Source organism: Pinus tabuliformis, chromosome 9, assembly GCF_031772625.1.
Source record: "Pinus tabuliformis cultivar Carrire ecotype Pingquan chromosome 9, CPIR1, whole genome shotgun sequence".
NCBI lineage: Eukaryota > Viridiplantae > Streptophyta > Pinopsida > Pinales > Pinaceae > Pinus > Pinus tabuliformis.
In genome coordinates, this window is record NC_142307.1 from 755,011,449 (window position 1) to 755,023,249 (window position 11,801).

The window sequence follows — 11,801 nt, forward strand, 5'->3', positions numbered from 1 at the left end:
TGTGCATCGGATGAAGAAACAACTAACCACTTGTTATTATTGTGCCCCTTTGCTCAAGAATTTTGGAAGGGTGTCATGATGTTAGGACCTAACAAAATAGAGCTTCCAGGAAATATTCAGGACCTGCTAAGAAACTAGGCCAAGTTATCCCCGTTTTGTTTCTCCAAAAAGAGCCTTCTCAAGACTGGCTAGATGTGGATCCCCAAATTCACATGCTAGAAACTGTGGTTGGAGAGGAACAACAGAATATTTAGGGAGGAGAGTTGTAACCCGGTCAGAATTATCACTAAGATTAAAGCTTTGTTGGGGGAGGCCTTAGAAACCCAACCCACCATAAGAAATGACATGATTCTGGATAGCGAGGAAGATCAATGGTTAAAAGAACTTGTTCCAAATCATCAAAATAGATCCATTCCTCCTGCTAAAGCCCCTTCTCATTGGGAAATTCATCTGGAAGAAGAGGAATTCATCAAATGGAGATCTTCTTTGGATGATCATTGCCTATTCTTCGATGGGGCCTCTAAAGGTAACCCAGGAAAGGTGGGTGGCGGGGGAGTTATCTTAAGCCCAGGTGGCTCAACTAAGCTGCGCTTTGCTTGGGGTCTGGGGCATGAAACAAACAACAGAGTAGAGGCTCTTGCTCTGTGGCAAGGTCTAAATCTGGCTATCAAGAGGAATCTCCTCTCCATCTTAGTCTTTGGAGACTCTAGACTAATTATACAGGCTATGAACTCTCAAAAGATCCCTTCTCAGGTGCAGTTAGCCCCCATCCTCAAAAATGCCAGACTACTATTGCCCAAGTTCCACAAAATCTCCTTCTATCATGTTTTGAGAAAGTTAAACTCATAGGCAGAGTTGGGAGCCAGCCTAAGCTCTCTCAGGAGCAGGAGATCTATGTTAGTAAATAATGTTGAATCGGATTGCAACATTTCTTAATTCTGGAGTTGTATGGGCCTTTGTTCCTTTAAGCATTTCGCTGATTCAGATTCTCCAGACTTTGGGACCAAACCATTTTGAGCTAGCTACTGTTAGGAAACGTGAACTCATCCACAAGGGAAAATTCAGAACGCAACCATGGCATTTTCAATCTCTGTTCATCATTGGAACTCACTGCTGCATCTGGGTAGGTGCTGGAGAGTTCACGAGGGCCTCTTCAAGGGCAATTTACTACTTTTGGCATTCTTGAACACTATATAACACTCCGTCAAACATTTCAAAAAGAAAACGCAGTGACTCTTGGGATGATCCACCACTCCAGCACGTTGGATCTCCTCTCTGCAAGCTAGGAAGCATAGCTACGTCATGGAAAGCAAAAGCAGCGGAATTTCAAGGCACCATTCTGAAACCAAATCAAGTTCCTTTTCAAGCCTCCATCTACATTCACACTGTAACTCATTCAGTGGACTATTCAAAAGAAAAATCTTCTTTCCCCGTGGACTGTAACAAGGAAATACAGGGTTTCAGTGTTAAAGTCCTCGGCAGCTGATTTGCCAAATTTTAAATGAAAACTAACTGTTTATGTCAAAAAAAAGAAAATGGAGAGTGGAGCGCTTAGGGTTTGATGCTACTCTGCAACTGACAGACCTTCATAGACTGCGCCGTTCTGTCATTAACCTTTAGCCATAAGGCGGCTACAACACAATAAGGAATAACTATCACGCAATGGAACCCCCTTAGGGGGAGGACATGATGCCTCCCCCTGCTGATACGGAAAACGGTCTGCGACAGACTGAAAATGTCAGGATGGATAATCCAGAAGATACAGCAACAGAGAATGAAAATACGCCAATGAATAACAACACAAATGAAGAACCACGAGTGACATCAAACACCTGCAAGCCAGTAGCAGTTGACAGACCCAAAATCGAGCTCCCAAGTCAGCGCATCAACACTCAGATCTGGTTTATGAGGGATCATGCTTTGATAGGAAGTTCGTAGGCCTTTCACCAACAAAGAAAGCTTTGCACGGATGGATCGCATCCAAATGGAAGCCAAAAGGGCACATAACACTGTATTTAGGGCCTAAGGGCTTCTTTACTGCCATTTTCAATTGTTTGGAGGACCGAAACAGGGTATTAGATGGAGGACCATATTTCTTCAACGCAGCAGGGCTATACCTAAGAGGATGGATCAAGCGCTTTAACCGGACAAAGAAGATCTGAGTTGGGCCCCAGTGTGGTTCCACCTTTATTCTCTCCCTCTAGAGTATTGGGACAAAGACTCTTTCCGAGACATTTGGAATGGTTTAGGCGAATTCATCAAAGTGGCAGAGGAGACAAAGCTGAAGCGATACACCTCCTATGCGCGGATCTGTGTATACATGCACCTCAGCAAAGCTCTCCCGGATGCGGTAAGCCTCTACCATGATGATTATGAATGGTTACAAACAATAGATTACGAGCATGTACCATTTATTCTGAGACTGTCCATCCAATATGAAATCCACGACCACCCCTTCAATGGACAAATCCAACTCGGATGGGTTCACAAAAGTTCCCAATTGCAGAAAGACCCATAAAAAGGCCTCTACCTTAGTCAAAAACCCTGTCACCAGAACCTCCTTGCCTTCAACAAGCAACAGCTTTGAAATCCTGCTGCAGCCGGAGGTTCATATTTTAGATAATCAGAAACAACCTGAAGCCATTCCTAAGACTTCTGCCCATTCTGCTCCATCAAGTTCAAAGAAAGCCCTCACTTCCAAGCAACCTGCGGACACCAAAACACTCTCTCCCAGTAACATGTAGAAAAGGACTGCTCAAGGTATGGAGGTAGATAGCACTCAGATGCAGCTAACGATTGTAGATGATACTGAGGTAGAGCAGGAAACACTACAACACATGGAAGAGGATCCGGAGAGCTTCGACATCAGAGATCTAGATATACTAGGACTTGAACAGGCTTGTGAGAAAAAGGAATATGACAAAATTCCTGAGCAACAGCTAGAGAACTTAGAAGTAATTCTCTCAAGAGCATAGAAGCAAAGATCATTAGGTGTCCAAACTCGTAGTTAGTGGGCTGGAAGAAATATCTTCAAAGACAACAAGAAACGAGGACAGAAAACTGATCTTGAGAGAACTATCTGCATAGGGGAGATGCTGGTGGAATCTGCAATATACTCCAAGCTCACCAAATACTATAATCCCCTTCCCAATTGTGAATCATGAAGCTCATCTCATGGAATATCAGAGGGCTCAACAGCTCGGGGAAGGGACGATTAATAAAGAACATGCTACAACAGGAAAAGCCTCAAATTCTCTTCTTGGAGGAGACCAAGTCTAATTCCACAACACTGGATCAGATCCTTGCCAAAGCGTGGCTAGGAAACAAAGAAGTGGTGGTGGAAGCCATGGGAGCCTCAGGAGGGCTAGCCATCGTTTGGGATGATAGAGCTATAACACTTACCAACATACATGCTAGTAAGCACTTTATTCAGGCCAAGTTTCATTTAACAAGGACAAATGTTCATGGACACTTAACTAAAGTCTACTTCCCCCAGGAGGCAACAAACAATGTAGACACACTGAACACCCTAACTCAGATCAACTCAAAAAGATCCCACCCACTTTGGATCACAGGAGGGGACTTCAACATGATTACAAGATTGGAGGAAAAAAGAGGAAGACGGATCAAGCTGGACTGTGAAAGCACGCACTTCAAAAACTACATTCATAACAACATGCTTATATATATGGAATTCAATAATGGCGTTTATACTTGGAACAACAAGCGTGCATATGCCCACCAAATTGCATCTCAGTTAGACAGATTCTTGATCTTTGATAATGCACTACATCTTGGCGAGGATCTCTTGGCCTCTATATTGCCACTCTCTGGCTCGGACCATTGGCCTATTAGGCTTCACTGGCAAAGACCGGGAGACAATGTTCGCAGGCCCTTTTGCTTTGAAGCCTTTTGGCTGAATCACCCCGATTTTCATAACCTGATAACAGAGACATGGAGAAATTTCACACCACCAGAAGGCACAAAAATGTCCAAGCTCCAAAAAAAGCTAAAACATATCAAGGAAAAAATAAAACAGTGGAATCGCTTTACCTTCGGCAATATATTTCAGGCGCAAAACACTCTTGAACAAGGAATGAAAAAATTATGGAAGAGAATCATAGCTGAAGGCAGATCTAAAACCATAGCACAACAGGAACGGAAACTACAAACGCAGATCTCAGAAAGAGCAAGATAGGCAGAGATTCTTTGGAGACAAAAATCGACGATCCGATGGCTTAAAGAGGGCAAATGCAATACAAAGTTCTTCCATCATACCACTATCCAACGGAGAATGCACAACAACATTAGTCTCCTCCAAAATCAACAAGGGGAACATCTAGCGAAGCATGAAGATATAGAATAGGAACTCCTCACCCACTTTCGGAGGGTGCATTAGGAAACAGAGACTAATCGGCTGCTAGCTATAGAGAAGATCATCAAGATTATTCCTAAGATCGTAACTGAGGAACACAATCAAATACTCCTCAGGCCTATTTCTTTATAGGAAGTGGAGACAGCTATGCGACAGCTCAAAGTTGGGAAAGCACCCGGACTAGACGGCTTCACTTCGGACTTCTTTCACAAATTCTAGGATCTAATCAAGGAGGAAGTCTGGCAAGTAGTCGAGGAGTCCAAAGTTAACAGATGGATGCTTCCATCCTTGAATGCCACCTTCATCGCCCTCATCCCTAAGGAGGAGAACAACCAGACTCTGGACAAATTCTGACCTATTGCACTATGCAATGTATTCTACAAAATTGTCTGCAAAGTGATCACCACATGCCTCAAGCCCCTGCTTCCTCTCCTTATATCACCAGAGCAATCAGGTTACATGGAAGGAGGGCAAATCACCGATGGAATAATTCTCACTCATGAAATCATTCACTCCATTAAGCAAACCAAAAAGGCAGGTATGCTCCTAAAAATCGACCTCTAAAAATCTTCCGATACTTTAAGCTGGAAATATATTCAAAAAATATTGTTAGCCTTTGGCTTTACCCCCCTTGGGTAAGATGGATTATGTGTCTCATCACTTCTACCTTTTTCTCAATTCTTGTCAACGAGACCCCATCCACCCCCTTCCACCCATCTAGAGGTATCCGACAAGGGGACCCTCTCTCACCCTTTCTATTTGTTATTATGGCAGAAGGTCTTGGACGTTACATCAAAGATGCCCTTCAAAACCAGCAATTATGAGGCGATAGTAAAAAAAGGTAAAGGTAAAGGATTAGGGGTCTGTCTACTGGCATTCACTGAGTGGTTGGTTTACCATGGTTGTGAAGTGATATTCGACAAAGTAAAAGCATTCCTGAGACACATAGCCACAGGGCAGGTGAAGCAGATTAGGATTCGCGTGAAGAACCTGTATAAGCTAGATGTGGAAGAATGTGCTACATTAAGCACTAAGGTGGAGAAAGTGAAGGTCGTGATGTTGATGAACTTTGGCACAAAATACTTGGTCATTTGTATCATGGTACCTTGAATATTATTTGAACAAATAACCACTCACCTCTCTAAAGGAGCACTTAAGAAATAGTATATATGCAAAGGATGTACATTACAAAAGTACATAAAATCCACATTCCATGATCGGGAAAACAAAGCACATGCAGTCCTAGGAAGGATCCACTGTGATGTTTATGGACCTTTCTTGAAAACCTACACTGTCAGACACAAATATTTTGTCACTTTTATTGATGACTTCTCATGGAAGTGTTGGATTTTCTTCACGTGGAACAAAGATGAGACATTCTCTGAGTTCGTAGTATTCAAGACACTAGTTGAAAACGAAGCTAGCAAGAAGGTGAAGGCTCTGTTGTAGAGGCTGCAACACCCTAAGTTGATGATCTCAAGCTCCCATTTTCGATCTTAAGAGTCGTTTATGCTTTTATCTTTACATAGAATGTGTCATCTTTGGGCATGGGGGTAATCATTTGTCATTCAAAGGGAGGCTTGTTTTGCTTCAAGGGGAAATATTTATGAGAATGAGACATGTTTAACACTCATTTCACACACTCTTACACAAGTGTCGCCTTTATCCTCCCAAAGTCTATAATCGAAGCTGCACTTGCCGCAAGCTGCCACAAAGGTTGTTGCATTAAGTGAAGTATGTGTTATATGTTCTGGATGGTCTATGTTGTATCGATAAGTTTTCAAGTGTGTGATCATAGTGAAGTTTTATCACTATTCACATAAGTTCCACTGATCCCACACTTAGCTAAATTTCAGAGTTTCCTTAGCAACCTAGCCTCATCCAACTTTCCTAAACTACACACTTCACATATGTAACCCTCAATCTTTTCTGTTGCTTGTTCAAACCGTGCAATGTGCAGAAATCCCAACCTCCCTTACCATTCAAAAATGCGCAGTGTTTCCTCTAGTGTCCTTCCCTCAGCTAGAACCCACTGTCTCCAAAAACTGTGCAGTTTTGTCCCTTGACTACCCAGTCTGCTTTGCAGCCTGAAATTGCATAGATGTGTCCTCCTAGGGCCCCATCCCAAGTAGGGCCACGAAGAAAGATGACATGATAGATGACTCTCAAGGAGCCGAGGAGAAAAATAAGTAGACCAAGAAACCCAAGGTATGATAGAATATTAGGACCACATGAAGACTCCATCTGATGAATAACCCTTTGGAGGCTAGGTATGGAAAACAAAGCACGTCTTTTGAAATACACCTCTTAATGTAGCCTAAAAGTTTGCTTATCATTGTCATATCATTCTGTCTTCAATGATATTCATGGTTTCAAGAACTGAAAGTCATTCCATGTGTTTGATCTACGTGTCTTTCTCCCTTTCACTTGTTTATTACATAGCTTAGAAGATAAAGAGTATTACCACTTGTTTATTTAAGCTACTGAGGTTGTGACCAACATGATCTTATGACTAACCAAGCACGAAGCAAGGCATCCTAAGTGGGATGAAAGATGTTTTATGATATGTATGTAGTCAGTACACTCCTCTGCATTACTCCTTTCCATTAATCCTTGCTTTGTATCTTGCATGTACCCTCACCGCCTGTTAGATTTGGCTACCTGTTGCCAATAATCTCTTAGCTCTTTCCTGACAAAGCAAGTGAAGGAATTTCCTTCAACCTAATTTGTTCAAGGATTTTCATAGAAATTATAGAGCTAAGAGAAGGAGATGTGGAATCTCACTATCAAACTCTTGAAAATACTTTTCATGTTCGAATATATCTAAACAATTAAGCTACCACTCAACAACATTGTCAATCTTGGAAGACTCAAGAAAGATCACATCTCTAGATATTATAAACTTCTTATTTAATTCATCATAGAGATGGTATGCTTTGGAGGTATGAGTACCAAAAGAAGATACATTTGTGACTCCTTGCACTGATTTTTTTTATCTATTCCTTAGGTATGAAGGCATAATATGAGGAACCAAAAACCCTGAGATGGCTCACTGAAGGAATGTGGCCATACCACATTTTGTAGGGAGTCTTGTTTCTCATATAAAGAGTTGGACACCTATTATTTATATATACAACACATAGAACCACATCAGCCCAAAACCTTATGAACTTAACATGTGAACTATGCCACGTTCATAGTGAAAGTAATACATTCCAATGAACTATGTGTTGAAAAATGCAGCAAGAAATTCTCAATTTGATTTTTCCTTGATTAAATTGAAAAAATTCAAATTTCCACATCAACGGACAACTTGGATGATGTTAACTTGTGTGACATGGCTTGTGTCACCTAGTTTACTCAATAAATTCGAGTTGGAGGAGTTAGAGTTTAGTTCTTCATATGCGATTGCTAACTTGTGGCAATAAAGGTCAATTATCTCAGGTTGTTGTTAGTTAAACTAGTTCTAACTTTTGGAGGAACTAGTGGAAGGTCACTTAAGCAGTGGGACTTCAATCAAACTCGGTGATCATTTAGTTAACTGATCAATCAACCCAAAATATTTGGGGCATGAAGAGAAGTCAAGTCCCCTAAAATTGGTGGAGATTCTAAGGTAGTTATAATTTCTTGTAGCTCACACAATTGCAAGAACTTGCTATAACCATAGTGGAGGAGGTAGCTTGATTAGGAGCTTCTTGTGAAATTAGAGAGCGAATGATTGTTGGTAGCATTAATAGCCTACCAGCAATTTGTTTTGCACCACATTTCAATGTTTTGGGCATGGTTTTTGAGGTTGGATATTTCTTTTTATTCTTTTTCATCATGCATGTCCTTACTAAGTATCTTGGGAGGTCTGTAATAGTTCCTTGCATACACATCCTCACTAAATATCTTTTGGGATGTTTGTACCAGGTCCTTGTAAATTTCTGTTTGCCAAGGCTTAACTATTTATGATCTTAGGTGATCACAACAATTCGATAGTTTATGGCACTTTCCAAATCACCATTCCTGAAAGGATCCAACAAAACGACTTGGAGGAAGATGAGAAGGGAAAACTCTTATCAGAACTAGCCTAGAACTAGTGGAATTGGTTGGTCCCAATGGTTTTAGAGTTGTACTAGTCTAGTTTGGTGGTTCAGATTGGCTAAGGTCGGTCTTGTATTGAACTGACCTTAAAACACCAAATTCACTAGTTCTCTAATAAACTAACAAATTCTGAAGAATGTAGTGCAACATAGCTAATGACCACCAAATAATAATTTTTTAATAAAATACTGAAAAGGAAAAAAAAATATTATTAACTCGAGGCCGTACAAAACCTAACCCTAGTAATTAATGGTAATATTTTATTTTTAAAGTTAAAGTAAAAGTTGACATTCTCCTTGTCTTTCCTTTTTGAAAAGGAAAGATAAGGATAATGTCAGCTTTTACTGGAATTTTTAATTTTAACATTAATTGTTTTGAGTTGTTTCAGAGTGGTTCCAACTTCATTCAATTTTGAGAAAGTCAAATTTTAGATCCCATTCAAAACTTAGTGGTTATTGTTTGAACCGCTTCTTTATAATGAGTCCTAGACTTTGACTTCCAATTCTTCAGGTTCAGTTATTGCATAATCATATTCCTCGTAAGACTTTGCAGCAGAAGTTGATCTTTAATCCATTTCAAGCACTTGACCTAGCATAGGGAACCGTCAACTACCCCTGCCAAGTTGCACCTCAACATTGAAATTTTATTTTTCAGTAGACATTCATTTTATCCATTAGATCATTTCTTCCACTGTGACATTCCAACAACACCCCTACTAACATATGGTTGATAATCCATCTCATCTTTACTGCTACCTTATAAACACTCTTAAATCTTGTGCCTCCAATATAAAAGAGGAAGAACCAGAAAGGGCCTTCTTGGCCCTCTTGACAACCCACAATATGTTTAGCTTCTCTCTTGTGCTTACACTCTAGTCTTCTCGCAGCTTCAGAATGGTGAATCTTAAACACAGTCTCATGATGTCCATTCAGGGAAGCATAATTCACCCTTTGTTTGAATCAAATTACCCCCCCTAGCATTCCCTTTACCTTTAAATGTAGGCATATATTTTCCTTTTGGATGACTGTTAAGCTTCCAATCTCTATTTCGCCTCCCTCTCCTACCCTCATGAACCTGATAAGCTGAATTTAACCAATCTCAATGTATCTGAGATAAACAATCCATCCAACTGGGTAGATTGAGTTGAGACCCTTTTAGAAACTAAATCCATCCCTCCACAATGATATGTCCCTCCCCAACAACATCATCATGCTCTGTTCAAGATCTATCATTCCCATGATCACTATAAATTTCTGAGTCCTTCACTTACATATTTGGTAACATCATCATTCAGATAACTTATACTTTGTTGTGTTGTTTCTTGTATTATGATTTCCTTTAATGGAAATATCTCCCTAGTAGGAACGAGTAACTAAATTCAAGTTCTTATTGAACTCTGTGTTAACATACTTAATTTTCATTTTGACCTATTCGGTTTCAAATTCTTGTGTGGTTGCTTTATTGGTTGACTATTAGCATTCACCAAGTGGTTATTGATGATCATAGTTAGGCTAGAGTGAACGTTGGACTTTGCCTTGAAAACCAAGCCCCAAGAATAAGCACTTATCATGGAACATTTCAGAGCCCATACTAGTGGAAGGCCAATTGTGCAGTGGGACTTTAGTCAAACTCAGTGATCATCCAGTTAATTGATCAATCAACCCAAAATATCTAGTGCATGGAGAATTCGAGTTACCTAAATATGGTGGAGATTCCAAGGCAATGTAACATCAATTGTAGACTAGCTTTGAGTGTACAGGTGTTAGATACTTTCCCCCTTTTCTTGCTTATTCATTCATTGCCAAACACTATACCACTAGTTCTAAGAATCTTGTGGATACTATCACCACAATAAATGTATATTTTATTTTATACGAGACAAGAATTGTATATTTACCTTTGGGACACTCTAAAAATATTTTGATGCACCTTTCTGACCTTTATGACTTTATGACCTTAATTCCCATTCCATGTTAATCCATGTGGGTGCACTTTATGATGTTCTACGACAACCTAATGTCCTTGTCAACTTCCTCTCATCTTCCTTGTCATGTTTTCAACACTTGTGTATCCAACAAGAAATTTGGGAGATGAATGCCATCAAGGTAGAAAATCAAGGGGGTTTCAAGTCATTTATTTAGGGTTCCCACTAGCATAGTCCCACCATATGATCCACCCAATCCCTAAATTAGGGTCTACTGCTATTTCAATTAATTATTATATGATCATGGTGGGCCATAATTCCAAGTTAAATACTATGACTCTTCATATGATATTATTGGAGATACTTGAGGAGACATCTTTTTGGCTAAAGGGTTAAGGGAGGATTTTGACTTCAATATCGACCCATCAACCATATCCTCAACATTTGTCCCATCAACCATATCCTCAACATATCTAACCAACAATTAAGAAGAAAACTGAGGTGAAGCAAGGGCATCCTCTCTCGCCCACGTTGTTCAGCATATATATCAATCTATGAATGTCTCTACACTCCACCAACTGTGCATCAATAAAATTTTGGGTTTCCCCACTGTCCTCCAAGATGGATACATGTTGTCCCTACATTGTGCCTTTGATTGCAGAGTGGCTAGTAATCATAGTTTATCATGGATGATTGTGATCGTACGTAACATCCATGGTCCAATTCATTTGTTTGGTGCCCAATGTTGGCGAATCATTGTATTGCATCATGGTATCATATATTGCCTTTTTTAAAGAAAAAATATATTGAAAATAAATTAAGTTATGTCTCATGCAAATGTTCAATATTATTGTGTTGTGAGAGCTTTGCATATTATATGTATCATATATCTATAATCACTTATTTCAAGCCTACTTTAAGAAATAAAGGAAGAGGTGCAAGCCCTTGTCATAAGGACTCCCACCAACTCCTCTTCTCGTAGAAAATTTTCGAACGTTAGCCCATAAATCAAACACATGCCCTTGTTTCTCTAGTTTGGAAACCCTTGGATGTTTTTGACAATTAACTCCTCCCAACCACTACTTTAACCATCTATTGAATGCCTTTGATTGGTATGTGTAAATTATTTTGATTGATTCTTGGAGAGGACTGAAATCCAATTTTGCATGACATGATAAAAACACCAAATTTAACCCGTGGTAGCCAAAATTTGAGCCTTACAACTCTCTCATCCAATATTAGATACTTCACTTATTATTCAATGGGTAATCTACTTAACAATATATTAAATATTAGAAACATTCATATTAATATAAAAAATAAGAATAGTATTTAATATTAAGTTATAATGCAGGTAACTGCCAAGTTGACATATTCTTTGCCTTGGAATGTGAATACTCAGCTTGACTTAATGTC